Source organism: Lepeophtheirus salmonis, chromosome Z (assembly GCF_016086655.4).
Source record: "Lepeophtheirus salmonis chromosome Z, UVic_Lsal_1.4, whole genome shotgun sequence".
NCBI classification, from domain to species: domain Eukaryota; kingdom Metazoa; phylum Arthropoda; class Copepoda; order Siphonostomatoida; family Caligidae; genus Lepeophtheirus; species Lepeophtheirus salmonis.
Genome location: NC_092584.1, coordinates 20,485,385 through 20,510,825, shown reverse-complemented (window position 1 = coordinate 20,510,825; position 25,441 = coordinate 20,485,385).

The window sequence follows — 25,441 nt, the reverse complement described above, 5'->3', positions numbered from 1 at the left end:
CTAGGATCCATTATGACGTTGGTCGTCCTGGGGAGCAAAGGGTCAGTGATCTTTTGAAAAATATTAGCAATGGAACCCAGTTCGTATTTCAGCACGAATCCTGCACACATGGCCAAGAAGACTCATGACCTTCTTAACAGCAATAAAATCCCTTTTAGGAGCCAAAAACCTGGCCTCTCAACTCCCTTGATATGAGCCCCTTGGTCGTCTACTTCTTGAAGAAGTTAGAAAGACTGTTTTGTGCTACCAGCCATAATAGCATCAAGGCGTTGAACCCCTTTATTACCAAGCACTGGGCGGCTATTGATCCTGCGGAAGTTGTCAAGGGGTGCACGGTCTTTAGGCCAATAATCGAGATAGTCGTTGCCGTAAATGGAGATCACATAGAATGACATTATTGTCAATAAAATAGAGAATGAATTGAGTCAATCAACTTTTTTTATACTTGCAATCTTTATCTAAAAGCAATTAAATTCAGTCCCAATTGCTCTGCAAGACCATGTAAAGTATTTACAAATAAGTCTCAAACATATTAAAGAGATAGGCTTTGTACCTTTTGTATGAAGCTCCTTGTGTCCTCTACTATCTTTTTTATCAATGTGAAAGTATGGAACCTTTAGGGATGTAAGTGGAAAAAATGTGATGCATACGGTCTGGAACTTCATAAAAAAGAAGACTGGCTAATGCTATGGCTCCCCGGACTTGATTGCATTTAAAAGCAGACTCTATCCTCACAAGGATTATTAGCAATATTTTCCAAAGCAAAGCTTTTGGGAAAACTCTGAGAACATCTGATCTGGATGATTTTATAGATAGACAATTTAGATTTTTAAAACATACTTATTTGTCAATACTATTTACCATTTGTTTAATCCATTAGGATTAAGAGTCCGTTTAAGTCTAACTACCTCTTTTTATTTTACATCGTATTTTTGTTCTGTTTTCTTTTTTTAGCGAATGCTTCCAACTTTGAATATAGGAATTTCCTTTTACACTACAGCAATTATATTCAAAATCGGATTTAAAGTACGTGGGTGAACATAAAGTGAGGCGTCCAAAGTATTATAATTCGGAAAAGGCTTAGTTTTTGAAATTTTTTTGATAAAAAAATCACAAATTATACAAAAAAATTTAAAAAATTTCAGAAAATCTACAGCTATTCACAAAAAAAATATTAAATATTAAATTGGTTGAAAAAAAAAATTTAAAATCTATAGTTATTCACAAAAAAATTAAATTTTTTGCAAAAAAAAATCAATTATTAAATTTTTTTGAAAAAATTTCAAAAAAATTCAAATATTAAATTTTTGGAAAAATTTTAAGTAATATCTATTTTACTCCGCTCCATAATTTGCCAAAACGATGGGGGAAAAAATCTCGTCAAAAGCAAACGGGCTTATATTTTTTGAAGGAGTGGGCCCCTGTAGCCCCCCTCCAGCGGACGCCCTAGTCAAAGACAAAGAGTAATATGAAGGATTTATTGTGGAGATGTTATTTTAAATCCTTGTGGGACTCGGAGTAGAATTAATATTCGACATCGGATTAGCCAATGTCCTTGTGTATTTCATTTATCCTCTCCTCCCTTGTCACAGCTGATTGTAGCTGATCTATTGAAATGTCAGATCAGCTTTACTTCTCTACTCCAGAACATCTTTCAAATTGTCAGAGTTGTCAGATGTTAATGTTTGGTTTCTTTTTTTATAAAATAAACCTAAATTTTCATCAGTAATTATATAGGTGTTTGGTTTTTAGTCGTCGCCTAATAACTCTGGGCAATGTTGGGTTACTACCGCAAGTAATACATAATATTGAAGATTATGTATTTATGATTCAATTATAGCTATTTAATAATTACACATAAAAACATATGTGTAACAGTTTTACTACATACATAAATTATCCCTATTATATCACGAACGGAAATCTTTGTATATACTCATCGGACAAAAACATATATATATGATATCACTTTTTGACATCTGTCTATCCAGTTTATATCTATCCTTATCATAACGCAAATAAAATCTATTGGAGCAAAATTAATCTGATTAATATTCCAAGGGGCAAATACACATTATAAGATATAGAGCGTATGTATATATATAGGTTTGAAAATCCATATTTTACCAAGTATTATAGGATTTCCTTCTTACAAACAACCTTATTTACGTATATATATATGAATAAAATTTTGAGTTATTCAATATAATATATATATGTGTGTGTTGTAAAAGTATATGTTGTGTGATGGATGTATAACTTAGTCTAATAACTTTTAACAATCCCATGCACCTGAATAATTTGTAAATGAAACTTATAATATTTTTGATTGAAATTGAATTTTTAAGTGATTAAAACAAAAAGTGTCACGCAAGCAATAGTATATGTTAGTAGTAAATAGACGTAATTTTAGATATATAAATAAATTTATATTTATTTTAATAGACATCATTGATTTACCTAGTGATGTAAAACAGGTCATTTGTGATATAAAAAGATGGAGAGACAAAACTCACCTAAGTTCCCATCGAATCTCAAAGAGAGATAGAGAAAAATAAATGAACACGGGATATAGAAAATGTTTGGGCAATTGTGCTTATCACTCGAATACCAAAAAGGCTCTAACGTTCTATTTACCGGGAATAAAAAACCTACTGAGACCTGCCACTAAGCAATCATTAAAATTCTCATAATTGATCAGGATTATGTTGTACATTGAATATTTTTTTATAATATTTTTATTATAAGAATGCACATTAATGATTAATCTTGCCAGCATCAGTCTCAATGACAACATTCAACCGCCTCTGGAAACTCTGACACACTATTCAGGGCATCAATATTCGGGTGGTGACCATTGCAGGCCTTCTTCTCAATTTGCCACCAAGTGGTGTAATCCAGTGGATTCAGATCTGGGGTCTGAGGGCCAAAGTTTTTTGGACTAAAAGGTTGTGTTACTACGTATCGACTTGATACAATATTAGTAGTATGGGCTGGAGCCCTGTCGTGCTGAAATAAATAAGTAGTCTTGGTGGACTTCTATAGAATCTTGGTGATCTATTGGACCACTTTTTCCTTCAAATCATCAATTAGTCCACCGTGGATAACCAGTATCCAAGAGGAAATCAAATAGGAGGTATTTCTTCTCCAGTTGATACCACAACCCCAAACATCCTCACAAAGGCCGTATGTTTGGTCTTGGTGAGTGTCCTGATGCTTTTGTCAGCCATGCCAATGCATAACCCCCGATCATTTTGCGTGTTATAGGCGGACTGGACAGTAATGGTATTTTCAAAAAATGAAAAAAATTAACCGGTTGCTGTTTTGATTCAGATAATTCAAGAGTTGTTGACATATCTGAAGACGGAGTTTTATTTTGACGTTGGGAGAGGAGTGACCTTTCAATTTTTCTAAGCAACCTTCCTCCAGCCTTTCGGATGGACTTGTCCACAGTAGACCAATGTACCTTCTACTTCTTGACTTACTCTGACATCTCCATCGTAGGGTTGACCTTAAATGCCTCTAGGATGTCTTCAGGCTTCACTTTGGTGGGACTTCCACTTTTGGGTTTGTCCCTAAGTTCGTCCTCATAAGCTAAACGATTTATAAGCCTACAGACTGTGGTATTAAACTGATCGAGTTAAGCCAAATGTCATTAGATAGATAAGACTTTGTACTAACAGTACATATTTCGCAATTTTGTTAGTACTTGACTCAGTATTGTTTAATCGAGTATCAAAGATGCATACAAGCAAAGAGAAAATCAGCTATACTTTACAGTAACAGTCAAGCCAGGTGGCTAAAAATGTAATTGATCTTTATGGTTTGTATATTGTAACAGCCAATCATACGAAATTTTTGAAGACCAATTATCGAATACATTGATAAAATTATAGAAATAGTCTTAACCTACCATCAAGTAAGCACAGCTTCAAGAACAGTCTAAGAACTAAACTTTACACAAAAAATCGTTTGGAACAGCTTAAATAAGGCTGGATTCTAAAAATAAGCTCGATGTAAGGGTGCCCCACAGGTTATCTAAAAAAAACATTATGGAACGAATTTTCATCAGCAAATCTTTGCTTAATCAAACATAATCAATCAGTCTGAAGCAGATGGTTACTGTTGATGAAAATTGGTTCACTTACGACAACATCCATTGAAAACAGTCATGGTATAATCGCGATGAGTCGGCGCAAACGGTGACCAAGCCAGGATGAACGGCTAGGAAGACTTTGCTGTGTGTTTGGTGGGATTGGTGGGGAATCATTTATTATGAGCTGCTCTCCTTTGGTCAAACTCTTATTTCGGAGACCTACTGTCAACAATTACACCTTATGAAGGAAGCCATCGCCACTCAAAAGAGAATAGGCCAATAGGAGAGACAATGCCATGCCACACACATCAACATTGACTCACCGGAAGCTCCGGGAGCTTGTTTGGCAGGTAATTATGCATACATCTTATAGTCTTGACATGACATCAAGTGATTACTACCATTTCCTTTCTATGGTGAATGATTATTTGTGGTTAAAAATTTGCCTCAAAATAAGCTTGTGAACATTGATTCTCCTAGTTTTTACACATAGGACGAGGGTTTCTATGTAAGAGGCAATATGAAATTATAAACAAAATGGGATTATTGTACCTAAATTGGATCATTCTTACTATGTTAAATAAAACATTGAAATAAAAGAAGAAATAATGAATTTCTTTTTATTCGATTTTATATATAAACTTTGCTCAAGTTAGATAAAAATCGATCTGTAACTTGTTTCGTAATCCTGATGGCCAACAGATCTAAAAACATAAACTCCCTTCAACTTCGTTATTGAGGTACAAATAATTCAATTACTTAAGCCCTGTAATTATCTCAATAAGGTGCAATACATTCATCGGAAATGTCATTTATGAGCTGTCTACTTTACCACAGGATCTATACAAATCTTGTATTTATTTAATAACTAAAAATATTCTACACATTATATAATATTAAATTTCCAACTAGAATGGGCACACGGTAAAGTGCAAAACCTCTGCCCCATTTCAGATTGAGTTCAATTTGTTGCAAAGTTATGAGCAATTATGCATTTTTAGTTAACAATTTGTGTTACCATCACATTTCACCTGGAATACTGAAAATCTAATGGTGTCGTTTTGTGACCACATATAATCTTCGTACCGAGTTTGATCAAAATCGGTTATTAACTTTTGCCGTAATCCTTGTGACTAACAAACAAACAAGCAAGGGGGGGAAAAACTCCGTTCAACTTCGTTGCCAGAGGTAATTATAATCTCTACTCTCTACAACCTACCAAAAAGGGAACTAATTATAAGTCCTGGTCCACCTATTGAGAAAGATTTATATACAACACAGATATCTATAAACAAATATATATATATATATGTTTTACATTTATGTAGGAACTAAGGGCGAACGGGGGGGTTAAGAGTCCCTGATATACAATCAGGGCATAATTTTTTATAACAAACTACCAAACTAAAGAATACATTTATTTCTTGGGGACCTCAAAAATATAAAAACTACAACATTACGTTAACATTAGGTAAACTAACACATTCATATCAATGATAAAGGGCATTGATATAATTTGTGCATGATGTTTTAAAACATTTTAACTAAAACAAGGTAATTAATGTAATTTTTTGAGTAAAAAAAATATCTTTAATTTGTACAAAAAATTCATTTTATAAAAAAAGTGAGTAATTCTTTACCCTGGTGTACTATCAAAAGATTTTTTGTACCTAGTTTCCTAGTCACGGAAAAATACATACATCCATATTGTGTGATATTTTTGCACAAAAAGGAACGTTGCAAAATTAATTGGATTTATGTGATTTGGTTATATATGGGAGTATTAATATTCATTTTTGATAAAAGAGTAAGGAAAAGGTTTTTTTTGCAAAAAGAAAAGTGTAATTATTTTTGTCAAAATTGAATATATGATTTAACCAAACATAACTTTACATTTAGAAAATATTTTGAACTGTCAAAAAAAAAACTGAAATCCTTTTTGTCAAAATTTAGTTCTGATTACTGTACTCTTTAAAGAATTATTCGAATTAATCCTTTAGAAGGGCATCAAAATGCACTTGAAGTAGTAAAAAAAATCATTTTTACAATGTAACTATTCCAAATTGATTAATTTTACTTAAAAGAGTACATGGTGGTCAAATTCATTGTCATAAATCAAATAATAGATATAAACTATAATTATTTATTTTAAGTATCTCAACTGATCCCATAAATTTGAATACAAATTTATAATTTTCCGAAATATGTCTATGAAATATTTAGCTGTACTATTATAAATAAAATTATTATAAAATATATATTATTTAATTTTTTTTTTTTTCACTCACGCCAACTGTCAATTTGTAGGGGAGTCCACAGGGGGTGGGATGGAGAAGCTGTAGCCCTCCCTCAAGTAAGGATTTTGATTTTTAATAGAAAATGTAATAATTGAAGTTTAAAAATATAATATTTCAAATAAAATTATCAAGCTTAAGATTTTTGAATTTTAATCAAAAAAATTTAATTTTGTGTGAATAGCTGTGATTTTTTAATTTTTTTACCCAAGAATTTAATACTGAATTTTTTTTTCCGAAAAATATATTTTTTGTAAATACCTGTAGATTTTTGAATTTTTTTTCTTTCAAAAATTTAATATTTGAAATTTTTTTTTTCAAAAATATCTAATTTTTGAAATTTTTTGTGAATTTTTCAAAATAAATTATTTTTTACGTATATCTATCGATTCTTTTCCAAAAATATAAAATATGAGATTTAAAAAAAAAAAAAAAAAATTGTGAATATCTGAAGATATTTGAATTATTTTGAAAAAATTTAATTTTCGAAATAAAAAATATAATTTCTTCTGAACATGTATAGATTTTAGATTTTATCGTAAATACCTGTAGATTTTTTAAACATTTTTCCAAAAAATTTAATAGATGGTAGTTTTTTAAAAAAAAAAATTTTTTGTGAATAGCTGTAGACTTTTAAAATTATTTCCGAAAAAAGCAAAGTTTGAAGTTTAATTTTCGGAATTTTTTGTCAATAGCTGTGGATTTATGAATTTTTCATCCAAAAAATTAATGTCTGAAATTCTTCTGAATATATGTAAAGTTTTGAATTTATTTTCAAAAAATTTAATAATTGAAATATTTTCTGAATATCTGTAGATTGTTAAATTTTTGTAAGTACCTATAGATTTTTGAATTTTTGTAATTACCTGTAGATTTTTGGATTTTTGTTAATACCTGTAGATTTTACGATATTATCTCTATACATTTTTAATATTCAAAAAATTTTCTAAACGTCTGCAGACTTTTATTTTAAACAGAAAATTTAATGATTGAAATTTTTTTTTTTCTTTACTAAAAAAATCCAAAAAACTAAACTAAAAAAATGTTTTTAGTTTTTTTTAGTAAAGAAAAAAAAATCAAACTTCAACTTTCTGCTAGGAAGGGGTGGTGCTTTGCAACCGTAAATATAATCATGCGTTTGCCTCTAATTCGAAGTTGTTAATATATCGTTTTATTTGACGTAATATATTTCATAATTAACCAAAAATAACATCATGTTGGATACATTGAAAACTTGTTATAAAATGGCTTTATTAATGAAAAAGAAACTAATTTGTTTTATAACAGCAAGCTGTTAATAAATTTCATTGTCTATGCCTCAAAAAAGACTTCAATCGCTCAATACCTGAATATTTATGCTTGTAAATTTTCTATATTTTTCAGGGTGTCATTTTGATGTTGTTGGTAACCTACAAAATGTATTTTTTTTCTAAATCTGTTGTATTTTATTCTATCATTCTAGAGGTGATTACAATAGTGTTGCAATGGTCCTAAAATAGGAAGGAAGACTACAGTCCAATTCAGTCTTGGTCTGGTCTAGTTCAGTCAGGCATATCAGTCCTAAAAGTGATCATGTTTGGTCCTTGATGACGTCACTCAAATTTTGTTTCTTCTTTATTTTTCATTTCTAGTACTTAGAGTCATAAAGGTCCAAGGTCTTACCCTTTATAACCCATTGTGCCAAAATTTGCATATTTGAAAAATCTCTTTTAACTCAAGTAACTGTGAATGCATCTGTTAGAAACTTATCATACAGGTTAAGTACACATACAGAACAACACTGACGCTGTATATTGCGCAAAAACACACCTGGTATTTCAATTACATCTACAAATCAATAAGTGTGCACTGCGCGTGTTTCGATTGCTCCTTATGCACTTGAACAATTTTGTGCTATAAATCCTTGAGCTGTGTGCTCATGTAATCATTATTTTTAGTATTATCGATGAATAAATACAACTTATGGAATTTTGCATTTGTAGCCCGAATGTGACATATTTGACCATATAATTACACATGTCTTTTTGCCTGATGTACCAAATTTTTGACATATCAGTTAAATACGGGTTTATATCTTTCATATATGCGAGAAAAATTTTAAACTTAAGTTCTATTATAATTTAGGTCATAGATGGTTAATAATGGCTCTCAAGGAATGATATTACCGATCCTAAGACTGGACTAGAAGAAATAAATTAGGACAGCCACAACATTACATACAGGCAGCGGGGATCAAATTGTCATCAAAATATTTTTCTACAAAAAATAATACAAAATATACATTTTTTAACTTTTTTATTGAAAATCAAAAATATGACGAGCATATAGGTATAGAGTAGCATTCATTCGATATAATCCCCGTTTGCATCAATAACGGCCTCAATACGGCCTCTGAACCGGCTGCAGGCTCTTAACACCATCTCATTATCCATGTTGCCGAATACCTCCTTGATGGAGTCCATCAGACTGGCCTTAGTGCTATGGGGATGTCTGTTTGTATGTCTCTCAACATAGACCCAGTCAAAATAGTCCAAAGGATTGAGGTCGGGAGAGTTAGGAGGCCACAAATCCTTGGTTACAAAGCCATAACAGTTCATTGAGATTTTGGACACATGGCAGGGTGCTGAGTCCTGTTGCCACACCCAGATCCCTCGCCATGGCTTCATGGACCTTGTAGGGTCATCTTCAAACATCTTCTTCACTTTGTCAACAAAGTCGGTGTTCCTGACCTTCCTGTCAGCGCCCTCCTCCTTGGGTGCCCTCTTTATGGGGGCATCAACATCCCAGGTGTCCTCTACCTTCTTACGGATACGCTGAACAGTCCGTAAATTCACTCCTAAGGTTGAAACAATCGTTGAATTGGAGATTTCACCTCCATTATTAACCAATGCCATGACTACGGCGGACATCGAAAGCTCCTCGTTCCACTTATAGATCTTTATCTCCTCATAATGCTAACTGAACTACGTATCATCAGCTGACAAGAATAGCTTTCCTATTTGGTAACCGGTTTTTTATTTGATAATGTTGTCTTCAAGTTATTAAGGTTTAAAGTTTGCGAAAATTTTATCCCCGCTCCCTGTAGTACCAATGATGATGATAGATAAACTTATATGGCGTACATAGCTGAAAATATGGTAGATTTATTATTGTTTATTAAAAAGACTGATGGGAACAGTCTTAAGACTCGACATAACTGAATATAAAAAGATTGACACTTCACTAGTGGAGAGTAACGCTGAGCAGTTATAAGTCCATTTATTTGCTTGATATGGAGTGGACCTATTCTTAATTTTCTTCATCACACAGCTCCTCGCAGTTTATTTAATGAAACGTCATGGCAGCTAATCTGGTCTCTTTCCAAACATTCTTCAGAGTTACCAAATTTATTTTTTTACCTTATACTGAAAATGCATACGATTTACAACCCTAAAAATATGTATTGAATCTGTAATGAATTAGTTGCAGTTTCAAGGATCATATAACTTTGATAACTTCATTCTCTTGTTAATAACAGAATGAATGCCTGGAAAAATACCTATAAAATTTACATATAAGCTATTTGGCTAAGGGACTAATATGTACAATGTTCATTAATGATGACGTCAATATTTTTTTATCTATAGTCAGTTTGTTTAATGTGGGCCAATTTGGATTCTTCTTTATGTAGAATAACAACCAATCAGTCAAACAAAAAAGATAGCAAATCTACTTTAAAATTCTTTTTAAAACACCTATTTTATAAGTAATGTGGATTCAGCACCATTTTCGTACAAAAAAAATTAAATTAATAGGATATAAGGAAAACAAATACTCAAAAACACATTTTTGTCGAGTAAGCTTTCTTTTACAATTCAGATATAAATAAACACAAACATCATAGGTATATATAATCATATATACAGTGATACTTCAGTTTACGAGGTTATGAAATATTGTTTGAGGAATACCGGGTCGTCTAAAAGTTTAAAGACAATTTTGTGGCTTAAGAACTCAGTGGATATTACAAGAAAGTGATTTATTTCTTCTTTTACATAGAGCCTGGAGTCCTAATAATATCCAGAGTGGAACAAGGCTCCGTCACTCAGTCTCATATAAGGGTTAGTGAATACTTTTTGTGATTAAAAATCAAATGGCAAAACTTAATAGTCTTTGTACTGTCTTTTTATTTCATCAGCATCAGAGAATCGATGTGAAGCACGTGATACAATTAGTATATTTGAACTGAATTAAGAAGTTGTTGGTTTAAATAAACTTCCAAAGAGTATGTGTTTCATACGTAAAGTACTTCAGATATTACACTAAGTCTTTTTCTACGAGTCATTTATTTTAAAAAAAATGAAGTTTAGATCGAACTTTTGGCAAAGGATGTAAAATATTGAATAATTATAATTAAAACAAATACCAAATGAAGATACATCGTCCAAGAAAACCGACTCCTCAAGCTGTGGTTGTAGTCTTAAAAAAGCAGCCAGATGTTTTCATGACGGAGATGACCATGGACGTAAAAATTAATTATATAAATAAAAGTTCATTGTTTTGCCAAAGAGTTTTGAAAATAAACAAACAGATTTGAAATATTGTTTTTAATACAGACAAGAGTTGTATCCATGGTGATAAATAATTTCAGGCATAAGAATTTACATTAAATAGAAAAAAGGACAACCTATCTTGCCATCGAGTCAATTAACATACTTTTCTCTGCCTTATGGCGAGGCGCCAGTTTCATTGCCAAATAAGTTGTTTCATACATTATAAAATGAATGGTCTTCTTTTTTTCTTTTTTTTGTGAATATGAGTTAACCAAACCATATATCCGACTAAAAAACTACTAATCATTTTATACTCAACGCGTTAAGTATAATAAAATATATGGAAGAAGTGAAATATGGTTGACTTGTGTATGTGATTAATTATCATTAAAAAATGTTTTATCCCATATTTACATAGGTATATGGGTAAATATTTTTCATTATTGAAAAAAATACAATATCTTACAAATATTTTGCAATTGCAAATCATTAATTTTGTATTGGATATATCAAACTTGAGATTGATTTATCGACATAAGTCCCAAATGAATTTTATATTTTTAGACGAAAAAAGTATTCAAATAATGATACTATTTTTGAACCGGATATATATTAATATCAATGACAACACTAGTCCATACAATAAATGCCAATGGTGATTATATCTATAGAAAAATGTATATTTCAAGTAAAAATCAGTCCATTAACACTGAATTGGAAATTTATTCCAATTAATATTCAATATATTATAACTAATTTTCCTTGCAAACGATTCTCATGATGATCTAAAACACATAACCCCTTAGGGTACTTGGAGGCACACAAAGGGGTACTCGAGACTTTAATAGAATACTTTACAAGAGGTACATAACTCAAGGGCGTTCGCAGGGCGTGGGTTGTAGCCCCACCTCCCAAATTCAGGAATTTTGGTTTTTTACTAGAAAATATAATATTTGAATTTTTTCTCCAAAAAGTTTAAAAATTGTAATTTTTTGTCAATAGCTGTGGATTTGAAATTTTTTTTCAATATAAAACAAACTTTATTTTAATGACAATAGATATGGATTTTTCAATTTTTTGTTTCCAAAAAATTTAATACTTTGTGAATAACTAAGATTTTTCAAATTTTTTTCAACAAAAAAATTAGTTTTTAGTAAATAGCTAAAGATTTTTGAATTTGTTTTCCAAAAAGAAATTTTTTTATGAATAGCTGTGGATTTTTTATTTTTTTTCAAAGTATTTAATTTTTGGAATTTTTTTCTAAAAACCAAGACCTTCTCCAAAGGATAATCCTGCGGACGCTCCTGTCATTGAAGCTAAAAATGTTTTTTGTTGGTAAGGGGGTTCTAGGGTTAAATAAATATTTTACAAGTGGTACATCACTGAAAAAGTCCAAAGGACTTTTAGGAAGAACTGATAAGACCCCTCCTAATAATGGACAGGGCTGGATCGAATAAATAATAACAGACACAACTCCGAACAGAATACTACTCCGAAATTACAAAATTCAATTTAATAAAACACAATTTTTATTATTACATAATTACATAATTATATAAAGGTTATTGAAACCGAAAGGATTAAAACAAACGTGTAACAGGTAAACTCCGGATTTTCCGATGTTAAAATGCATGAACATTTATCTTTAAATACATATTAACCCCATAATTATTGCAAGTTATTCTTTTTAAGTTGCTCCTGGGCAACCTTATGAGAGAAAGGGTTAATATTACATTCAAATCTTTACATCCATTGTAAATGCACATCATAATAGATCAACAAATAAATATCTTTATTTTTTTCGTCAAAAATACCTTTTTTTATGTGGATACTTATGTGTTAATGAATAGTATAAATATGAAGACATAAAGAGTCATTTTGTATGTATAAAAATTATCATTTCAATAGAATGAGTTATTCAAAGTCGGAATTGTTTTTAAACTTTTGGTCTTAATCAAGTGAATACCGAAAAAAAAATTCCCAGCATCCTTCACAACAAGTATTCGATCTCTTCACTCTATATATCTATGAATAAAGATAAACCTGTAAAAAAGTAGCTCAACCTATTTACAAACGTAGGAATTAATTTTAGAGTTTACATATTTATATCTATATTTTTGACTTATAATGAAAAATGACTGTTCTTTTCTTCTACAGTATTTTTTTCCTTCTAAATAATTTGTGTGTATGTCTTTTTAAAATATTTACTTAATAACATTCATAAATAACATTTTTCAATACCAAAGAAATAATATCATTATAAGAAAATATAATAAATATATACCATTACAACCAAAATGCACTTCTTTAAAAAACCATAAATTTTCATCTTTTTAAAAAAAAATCATTTTCCTTAAACGATGATGAAAATTTCTCTATTTTTTTTTTTCTTTCTATCTAGAAATGTATTTTTTTTTTTTTCCCAAACTCATTCAAAAAACATCAACATCATGTACTTATATATATTTATGGATGTATTGTATAATTGCCTTTCGTAAAAATAAGATATGAATATGTAAATTTGTGTTGTTGATGAAATAAAGCATAATTATTCAAACTATGTGAACAGGGTGAGAAATAAGTTTGTGAACAATATATTTTAGCTTGATACATTTATTTTTTTGAAAATGATCAACTTATAATAAAAATCAGTTTAATATTACTTCTATTCGAAATAGTAATCCTTTGGCCAGGAGAAGACGAAGAGACACTTTAAAAGAGGCAGTTTTTCATAGATATTGGTCTGTTCTTGGATGTGAGGAAGGTTCAGAGTCTCTTTGGATGGGTGGCCTCGGTAGAAAAGTCCTTGCATTTCACCAGTCCTGCACACTTTTTTCAGTGTGAGAGGTTGCCCCGTCTAGGCCAAAGATGTAAGGTGCTTCACATTATGATTCGTCAAGCTAGAAAAGGATTTTGTCGACCAACATGCCCTTTTAAACGTCTTGGTTGATCATCACACACTCATCAATGAAAAAGTAAGGACATCCTCTTTCCGTCTGACATAATACTGGCCCAGAACATGAGACTGAGTGGCTTCAGGTACACGGTGATGATTGGCAATTGTCTTGTATTTAACACGGTCATTTTGGGCATTTTAGATGGTCTAAACAATGAACAAATATATCCGTACTGCATATGCCCTTGTACCATAAAAACTAAAAAAACTCTTCCCAAAATTATTCCTCAACCTGTATGCGGGCTATAAAAAAAACCTACTAATAAATATGTATATAGCTTTTAAAAAATAATCATTCTCATGTGATTATGGGTATGAGCTTGTTAAGTATTTTTGATTTTTTTTTTTAACTATGGATTGCATAAGTTAATATACTTTTACTGACTAAGGTTTACATAAGTTGAAAAGAGAGGATGAAATATTTCATTATTATCGTAAAATCATGGGTAAAATGGCTTAATCATGGAACCCTATATATCTCAAATAAATTTTTCCTTCTCTCATATGAGTCCATTTTTATTCTATCTGCATATAGGTATGTCTTAATGAAAAACAGATACAGAGTGCATTATTTATAGTCCTCCTTGTGATATATCATTTACGAATATAGTATAAAAAAAGAAAATAGAGTGTAATATACAAGGAGCACAGTATAAAATGAATTAAATCTGACAAAAAATAAGTTCAACTCATATTAAAATAAGAAAATAAGGAAGTACTTTAATTAAAATTTTAAAAGATGAATATGAATTAAATGAGGTTTAGGAAGGAGCTTAAATACTTACCGCTAATCATATTATTTTGCTTTTCTCAAGCTAATATTATTAATATTTTATTCTTGTAGAAAGAACATATAAATATAGAATGAGTATCAGGGGAGTACGCAGAATCATACTTTTTGGGGTGTTTAGTTTTTGAATTTTTTTTTGAAAAAATCCGAAAATTACAATATTCAAGAAAAAAAAAATTGAAATTAAATTTTTCGGAAAAAAAATTCAAGTCTTCAATTTAAAAAAAAAAATTAAATATTCAATTTTTTTATAAATTCAAAAATCAACAGTTTATAAGAAAGAATTTCAAAAATTATAGTTATTCTCAAAAAATTAAATTTTTTTGAAATTTTTTTTAAAAATTAAGACCTGTTTACAAAAACAAAATTTTTGGAAGAAAATTTCTAAAATCAAACTTCAAAGATAATTTTTTTTTTTTAATTTCAATTATTTAAATTTTCTTAAATTTTTTTTTCAAAAATCCATAGCTATTTACAAAAACATAAATTTATTGGACAAAAAATAATAAAAGTCCATAGCTATTCTCAGAAAATTCAACTTTTAGGGAAAAATTTCGAAAATCTAGAGTTGTTCAGACATGACTGAAATTTTTTTGGAAAAAAATTTAAAAATATTAAGCTTGTAGGAGAAAAATTTCAAATATCTATAACTCTTCAAACACAACTAAATTTTTCGGGAAAAAAAATTGAAAAATTTAATTAAATATTAAATTTTCTTTTAAGAATCAAAAAATTTCTTAATTTGAGTGAAGGATTTGTTGAGAAGTTATTTTCTATATTAGTCAAGCAAAATTGGTATGTTTGTCGACGCTTAATAACTGTTTGGAGTGTCGGGTACTACCATTAGAGTATTTATAAATCAATATTGTATATATGTTTGTTTATTTGATTGCTTACTGTTTGAAAATGACTTAATTTCATCAAGGAGCGTATATAACGTTAGCTGTCAAATTTTATAAAAACTACAGTGTTAATTCTTTTATTGAAGACCCTATATACGGAAAGTAATGTCCTAGATCACGAAGAAGACTAAGAACATTTTTTACGGGAACTGCTTCCTAGTGCTCGTACATTCTGTCAAAAAAAATACCGGATTTTTTAATTTAAATTGCAATTATAGAAGGGATTTAAAAATGACTTTTTTCCTAGGTTGGCAGCTCTGTCTTTCATTATGATTACAGGTTTGTGTGTGATCTGTGGATTAGTTTGCTTGCAACAGCTAGATAAGTAAGTCTATTTAACTAGTGATTTACGATTTTTTACAATAAACGAAATTATTCAACAAAGAGTTTGTCTTAAATGTTGTGTTGCAGACGATATGTCATGTCCTGACGTGTTGAAAATGTTAAAAAAAGCTTTTGGTGGATCTGGTTATTCAAAAGTCCATGTATATGAGGGGTACAAAGCGCTCAACGAGGGATGTGGGATCCTCCAAAACATGCCACATTCCGGAACATATTCATGCGATGTACTCCGTGTGAATCGTTTTGGGTCTATTGAATCCATAAAACAAAATTTGGAAGATGCTTAATACCATGGCAAGAAATTTCCAATACAAAATGTTTCGACAACTAAAAAAATATTGACATATGTGTATTACATCCAATGAAGATTACTTTGAAGGTGATAAATAAATTTTAATGATTAAATGTGATATTTCTATGTTATTTAACAATTCCTGGTACTTTTTTGATAGAATAGAAAACAAAATGGAACACCAAAGACTCTCAACAAGCTTCTGAAAATTTAAATTATAAAAATTACATGGCAAGAATCAACGTGGCTTGTCACAGGTAAGTAATGATTATCACACAATCGTTCTACCTAACAGTTTTTTTCAAACTGTGGGCTTTACCACATAAGGGATGTGTGAAGCAAATTTTGTGGGCGCATCCTAATATTTTGTATTTATAGGATAAACAATTCTCTAATAGAAAATTTAAAAAAATCAATAGAATCAAGGGCAATCAGTCCACTGGTTGACCATTTTAGAGTAACTAAAGGCAAAGAAACTTTTTATTAATTACATTCACATCAAAACACTAACTAACAAAGTGACTTGCAATCTGTAGAACTGTATTGCGTATATATTTTTTTGTCACATTAAAAACTAACAAACAAAACTTTATCTCGAATATAGCTTCCTACTTTTAAAAGTCATTATCTACAAGTCTGTGAAATAAAATAGAAAAATGAGTCATGTTACTCTTGGGAAAATTCCTGCTCAAGATAGAAAGGGTGAACAACGGCAGTGAGTCAAATTAATTAATGTGGATTACATACCTAATTTTATGGGGATTTTCATTCTATTAATATGTATATAACATGGATATTTTTTTAGGTGAAAAATATCCATGTTGACTTCTTGACAAATGAACTCTTTTTTCTCATATTATAGAAGTGGAAAATTCAAGTTTTCTTATTTCAAATAAGTAGAATTGGTAGCTCTCAAAATAGTTACAATCGTTTAAATATTCAATTTTTTGAGCGTTTGGACGTTACTTGAGCATTTTTTACAATAATGAAAACTATCTTTTCATTAATATTATGAAAAATAGTCAACTTTTGGATGTCAAAGTGGGACAAACAAATACAAAGGACTTAATCCTTATCTGAAATATATCCTAATATAATGCCTATTTTAATCATAATTCATATGTAAAATATGATTCTAATATGTATTAAAATTGTGTTATTACATCGTTATTAAATTTTATTTGGATAGTGTAAATACAAATCAGAAATTACATTGGGAAAATTAAATATTTTTATCCAATTATTTTATATTTATCGTCCATAATCGATCAAAAAATAAATAAAAAATTGGACAAATCTGACCATTTTAATTAAATATACCTTTAATTTAATTCAACAATCAGTGTTGATCATTGACATTAAGTTGTATTTTATTAGTGTTAGGTCAGTATGTATTTAGGAACAAGGAGTGAGATTCAGTTAAACCCCACTAAAAGTCTTTAAAGAAAATAACATATCATGATGACATTGGAGTTTCTCTAACCCCCTTCCCCCCAAACCTTTCTTAAAGTATAATAGACTAAATTATATCACTAAGTAAAGATATAATATGTTTGTTTTATAATATATTATAATGAAAACATGAATATTTTTTGAAAGATATGAGCAATGATCTTAATACATACAGGGTTTCTTAGATAAATCCGGACAAAATTCATTGGATAATAACACTGGCACCCTTGCACTGACTTCACATCAGAGTACTTCAATTAAGCAGTTACAGTCTTGTGTATAATATTCTTCTTCTCTCGTATCAAAATAAACACTTAAAGTTATAGAGCAGACCAAAAGATCCACTGTCATTGAAATCGCTCGTGCAGCCCATGGAGCAGATCAAGCTCACGGGATACGCCAGGAGGACTGTCTACGATATCCACACCAGGTTCAAAAATTAGGAGAGGAGGAAATATCCCCTCATAGTACCAGAAGTGATCGTAAAGTCAATCCTAGGTTTCTGGCAGGCCTGAAGAGGAACGTGACAGCTGATCCATCCTTAAATCAGACAAGACTGGCTACGAGGAAGGGTGTTGCTTGCATGCACTATTCATAAGGCTTGGAGGAGCTTGATATGACCTCCTACAAGTTGTCTTTGCATCATCTGTTGACTGAGAAAGGGAAGGGGTTCAGGTTGGCTCACTGCAAGACAATGCACTCTAGGCTCAAAACGTCCAATGCAGGTCACACCATTATATTCACTATTGAACTCAAAAGGAACTATCAAAATGACAAATTGACCTTAACGTCCAAGGACAATGATCCATATGTGTACAAGTCCAAGAACTCCATCTCCATCATGTTCTTGAGCGTTATCACAAGCAGAGTGAAGGTCATGCCACCATTCTTCTTTACGAAGGTAGAAAATGTCCATTCTACTCTGTTTCTGTGTGTACTGTGCTTCTGTGCGAGCAGGCAAACGTTCCTGAGCCCCCTACGTGTGGCAACAGGACTCTTCCCCCTGCCGCACGTCCTAGATAAGCCAAGAGTTCATCTGGACCAACTTTTACAATTTCTGGCTCCTCAATCCCTGACCCTCTAACTCTTCCAATTGCAATCTATTGGATTACTTTTTTATGGAAAGTTGGAGATGGAGGTCTGCTCAAAGCACCACAACAGCGTGGACAACCATAAAGAAGGAGTGGGCGAAGACCTTGGCTGTAGATATAGTGAATGCCTGCAAGAGCTTCCAGGCCAGGATCGAGAAAGTGATTGGCGCTGGGGGCAGTCACATTGAATAAAATCATTCTTTAAATGTCAAACAAATAATTGTTGTTTTAGTGTGTATATCTCTATCTAGTCCACAATTTTAGAAAGACACTTTTGAATTTGGTCCTTATTTATCTCAGCAACCCTGTACACTGACAAGCAAAAGTTTGAAAAAAACGGAATTTCACTCATTTTCTAACTACCGATGACTCGGCCCATTATATTTTAGCTATATCAAAAAGTCCTGCTATAAGTACATTACAGACTTTTGGCATTCATGCTGTTAGTTTTCAATATAGGCAGGTATGATATCATTCTAAGCATTCTTCGAAATGTTTCACTAACGTTTGGGGGACTATTCTCGAACTTATCTGTCTATGTGTTCTTACAATAGCTCAAGTTCTATTGGGTTCAAGTCAAGAGATTGAACAGGCTATTATATAATAGATAAGATGTGAGATGCTTCTTTCATTTCCAAGAAGGTTTTGCAGAACTTGGATGTATCTATTGGCTTGTTGTCTTTAAAAAAAAAAAAAGATGCCCTTCAATGAATCTCTGCCCGAAGGAATGGCTTGCGTCTTGAGGATAGAATTAACCATTCTGAAGGAATTATCAACTAGTTTCTCATACTTACCAGAGAGAAACATTATATATGAAAATAAGTCTCGTCAAAACAGTTGGATTTTTTCAGACAAATAATTATAAGATATTTTATGGATCTATTTTTTTCATAATAATTTTAATCGTGTACAAAGGTAGGAAAAAGTACAAAATATTGGTAAAGTCATAAACATTGATGAAAATGACGAAAAAGTATTTCTTTTTCCAAACTTTTTCTTGCCAGTATATCTCATATTGGTTTAATAAACCATCTATGTTTTTAGGCAAAACTCCAAAGACCAATTGACCTAAGCTGGACCTAATAAATAAGAATCGACACAACACTATGTTCAATACAGATGTTGAGGCTTTGTTTATTGATAAAACCATTATATGAAGTTTATTGGAAATGTGTCCCTTTCATGAAGTAATTATATCAACTTTGAGCTCCCAAATTATTGCCTTCAATCATGATGGAATTGATGACGTATCTGAATACGCTTAATACGTGTAATGAAAATTTGTTCATTTTACTAATTAAAATGACCCACACAAATTAATTCCTTTAACTATTATGTAGTTTATGACGTCACTAAACAAGATTTATACATGGAAACTGTACTGTTTTGTTTTTCATCTTCCTCTTTTTGCCCTTAGTTGGTCAAAGATAAGGCAATTTTGTAGAGTATACTAGTTATGAAGTGAAAAGGAATGTCATCTAAAACCCTTGTGTAATGAATGTCTTTAATTATAAAGATATTGTTATTTTGTTAATCTATTTATTTCATGTAATTCAAATAATAATTATTTAAAAAGTTTCTTTTTTTTATAAATTCCAAATATCCTAATTCAGTTAACATTTATTTAATTACTACTCTAGTACATGGTTGAGCAGTAAAACATGGACTCTCTATCCTCATGACCTTTATGATCTCTGGCAGAAGGTGGTGTGGAGTCCTTGTGTATGAAAGCAATCCAAATTTCCCGTTCATATCCCTCCTGATGGTCCTAGTAGCCACTTAGATGTCGTTGGCGAGGCGAATCATTGCTATGTTTGGGGTCCTCCTTTATCTTCTTCTCAAAACTGGACATGAACTCCAGATCCTTCTTTGAATTGTACACTCCACATCCTGTTTTTTCTGAAGAGGTCTTTTCTATCATTCTTTATATTGGCCACGTTGAAAAACAGGGTCTTGGAGCACTTCAACAGACTCCATAATCCTCGCCGCTTCAATTTATGCATCTATGAGATCTGAGAAGTGAAGGTTGGTATAACAGAATCTAAAAATACAACACTAAACCTTTATATATTAGTAAGAAAATTGTCATTATTAATAGTCCACATTTTGATGCTTAGCCCCGTAAATAAAGAAAAAAATAAATGCTTTAATTGGTCCAAAAAAAAAATGAAAAAAAGAATATGTATATAGTATGCCTTGTTTTAACCAACAACCAGGCTTTTTATAAATAAATATTTATCAGGAGATGTGGTGTCCGATCCTTATTGAAGGATATACATATTAATTTTATCTCTAACGAAAATCTTATATGGGTAGAAATTAGATTATATTGTCTAGGGAATGATAAAAATACCAGACGTTGAGTGAGACTCACTCCATCATTTAATACTTTTATTTGATCTTATTATTTTTGATGGGGGAGAGCAATAAAGTGTCATAAATAACGTATAAATATATTCCTTTGATGACGTAAAAATGTCAGGAGTGTCTAATTACATCATTAAAAACGCTTGTATAGAAAGAGTAATATAAAAAAACAAGGATATATTTACGCCTATTATTAAGAAGGTATCTAAGAATAGGATTCAATGTTATAAATACGTTTTTTAGAAGAATAAAGAAGGCATATTTTATTTAGAATAGTAGTACCTAATCTTTTTTTATCTTCATTGATAAATTTTTAGAATCTCGAATTTTTCGTTGATTTTTAACTCAGAAATCGAACGACTTTTCCTGAAACGAAAATTGCAAAAAAATCATTTTCATCAAAGTCTTGATGATCATAGGTTCAAATAAATCAAAGAGTCCCTCAATTTTATGAACTACCTTCCGCTTCGTAGTACCGGATTCACATTTGATTTGTCAATTTTTCATGGTCAGGAATCATTTTTTGCAACTCCATCTATATATAACTATATATCTTTAGGAGGAATCGAATCCAAGTCAAAGCTTACTGAAAGGATCCCTATTTTATATTACCTATCTTTTCCTTTTAGGGTAAGAGATTGCATCTGCTTGAAAAAAGGGTAAAAATTGAAGGCAGGATATCTCGTTGAAATCTGCTAAGGGTTAATGGATGCTCAGGGAAAAAGCTTGAATCTTAATTGTTACGTCAACTATCACTCATGGTTGGGATTCTCATTGGATTCATACGAAGCTATAGCATCCACAAACCAATGGAATTATTGATTGACTGCATTGAGGTATATAAAATTTGCATTGAAAGCTAGTAACACTAATTATTGGTCTTTGGCTAATCTCTTGAAGCAATACAATCCCCCTGTTCGCTTTTTTGACTTGATCCAACTTAGAATACATTATTATTTCATCAATAATCATAAAAATTCACCTAATAATGTAAATTACAAATAAAGTACAAATTTGAAAGTGTATTTTCAACATTTAGATTACGAAATGATTTCAGAAGGTACGGATAATTTTTCAAAATCGTCATAAAAATCGGCGTGAAATTTAATTATCAAATTAATTACTTTTAAATTACATGTATATATTAATTACTCTTAAATTAAGTTTATATATATTTTTAAATTGAGTTTCAATTGCACTGTAGATAAGAACAAATCCGAATGAGACACAGCGTCACTTTGCTAACCTAAAAAAATCAATGTGAATTTGGTTGTCCACGGTGGATGTATCTGTTTTATACATTCCCTTAATAAATGTTTTGAGCGTCAATTGCTTGAATAAGAGCTCCTTGTAAACTTTTAACAATTACTATAAACTATTGAATATTAAACCTATTGTTGGAAATAGTTGTCTTTACTAACAACTTTTTTAGGATATTTTTTCTGTTTCTTTTTGAAAGGAAGATTGCATCATGATACCATAAAGGCCCGACATGGATAACAACTACACTTCAGTCGAAATCCAGGGGTTGTTCCTATCTAAAAAATTGATAATTTTACATTGATTATTAATTAGTAAATATTTAAAATAAAAATATTTGTATGAATATTTATATATTCAAATAAAGAAAATAGTAAGAACTGAGTAAGATTGAACAACATTTTAATTGCTAGAAAGTTGAATTGTCTTATATTTTTATTGTTTCTTATCAAGTCACTTATTTACACATAAAAAAAAACGGCTGTTGAGTGTCTACAAGTTATTGTCAATATATAAATTCTGATATTTTTATTAAAATTGGAATATTTTTACAGTTTTTTCAATACTACTTTATCGTAATTAGTTGTTAGGATATAAAATAATTATAATATGTAAATATGTCTATCTAACTAAAAGTCTACTTACTTAGAAATTATTATTAAAATTTGAGAAATAATTGCAGTGTTTATATAACGTCTCAAATTATACCATAATTAATGGCAATCATTATTAGAGGTCATTGACGATATATTTATGAAATAAAATTGACAATTTTCAAACTAAATCAAATAGCTAATAGTTAGTTTATTGTCTATCCTATGTGAATAAAAATATATTACAATTTTTAGGGGTTGACATTTATTTTACAAAGACATTTTATTGATAGTTTTTTGAAAAGAGTAAAGTTTTTAGTACCTACAGGGTGAGGGCTCAAAAATTAGAAAGTTTTAGATTAGGCCGTCTTGGGTAAACAAATATTTGTGCCTAGGGAACCTGCTCTTCAACCCTGGTAATACATGGTACCTGAGAACCTTGTAGTAAACGTCCATTTGGACTTTTCGTTGGTATTGAAGAAATATGTAGTCATTTTGCTGCCGTAGACGCCACGAAGCCGAGTACCATAATCTGAGATAAAAGTTTGGTCCTAAAAATTCCCTCGACTTGAGCCCTTGATGCAGCCAAGAAGCGATCATTTCTCCTGTTCATAATAGTTTTCCCTTGTAGACTTGTGCGCGGAGTAGATCACACACCCTCTTCTGTTTTGCATTTTGGTCGAACATTTTGAATTACACAATTATCGTAGCCTTGTTTGACAGATAGAACTGATGCTAGACGGCCTCGAAGAGGATTCTAATTTCTCAGTAATCACTCTATATATTTGTTACTCCCATTTTGACATCTACATAGGTACTAGGTTAGTTAAAGAAGACTTTTTTCTATATACAAATTGACTGTTTAGGCTCCCAAGATAACCGACATCAACAATTTAACGTATGAGTGGTTGTTTTTGATATACTAATAGTTTTAATTGATTCAAAATGTGGTAATTTACATTTTGAATCAATGATTATATACTTGTACATAAAAAATAATCAGATAGTGAAAGATCAGACTTTTGTATTTGTTACCTGTATTTTCCAAAGCTGTGATTATTATTTTTTTATTCTTAAAGAGAGAACATATACGCATAAATTAGTCACTAGTGCTTAAAAAACAAGAAGTATCATTAGAGATTCTTTAAAGAGGTATAATTGTAAGTTTTTGTTGAAGTGGGAGTAGAATTGAGGGTCGACAATGGAACAACTCCAAAACTATATCATTGCTAGATACGAAGTCGGATTTGTGTATAATTATGTCCCTTCACATCTTGCAGTTGATCTAATGAAACTTCATGACAGCTTTGCTTCTTCTCTTCCAAACATTGTATTTTTCAAATTGTCCCATTTTTTTAAGCATACTGGTAGATCATATTGCATTAAACTATGATAATATATATCCTCATTAAATATCATAAACGTTATTTTAACTATATTTCCTCATTTCGATGATTGTTTTCAAGTCTCATGATGTAAAAGTAATAATAGAATATACCAATAAAACAATTTGAGCCATAAAATGACATATTTATCACTCATAGAAAGTATACCATAAATTTTGTAGCGTATAAACCATTTTACCACAACTTTTATTAGTCATTGAATATTGAATGACTTTAAAAATCCGTTACTTGAACAAATCATGTTCAATTATTAATCATATTAGTTAAAAGAAATCATGCTTACAAACAAATAAATGAAATCAATCCTTTTTAAGGCATTAAGGCCATCAATCTATATATTGGATCAATGGATATCCAATCTATAAAAAAAGACATTCAATTAAAATGCACTTTTTGCAACTTTTATTAATTTTCTCTCCATATTTATTTGTCGGGGAAAAAACCTTGCAGTTATATTTAAACATAGATACAAATGTACTTTGACTCAGTTATTTGTCTCTCTAAATATATATATATATATATATATACTTTGTAATTTATTTCAAAGCCATAAAACGTTAAATTTCTTTCTTTATCTAATTGTAAAATTTTCATATGGTATAACAAAGAAACTATATTAACTGTTGAAAATATGACTTAATTAATTTATGACCAATGTAAATTAATATTAATAGTCCAAAAGATGTCGTATATTATAATAATAGTTATTACTATTTTACAATTTGTCATAACGATTGCCTCTCTCATGTTTGAAATGAACAAAGAATGAAAGATTAAAAGGTTTTGTAATTGATATTGGACGAAATAATTTATCATATTTGTTCGTATTGCTATGATAATGACTCCTCAGTTCCTTATGATAATTATATAAACATTATGATAGCCCTAATTGATTGGAAATATATATATAAATTAATTATGTTGTATGATAATGTTATTCAATTAAATCGAGATCTATAGGAAGTTTGGCTTTTAGGGGTGATTAATTGAAAATAAACATTTTGAATCTGGAAATATAGCAAATTTTATTTGAAAAAAGTAGGTTAGCTACATTTACTAAACATTGTA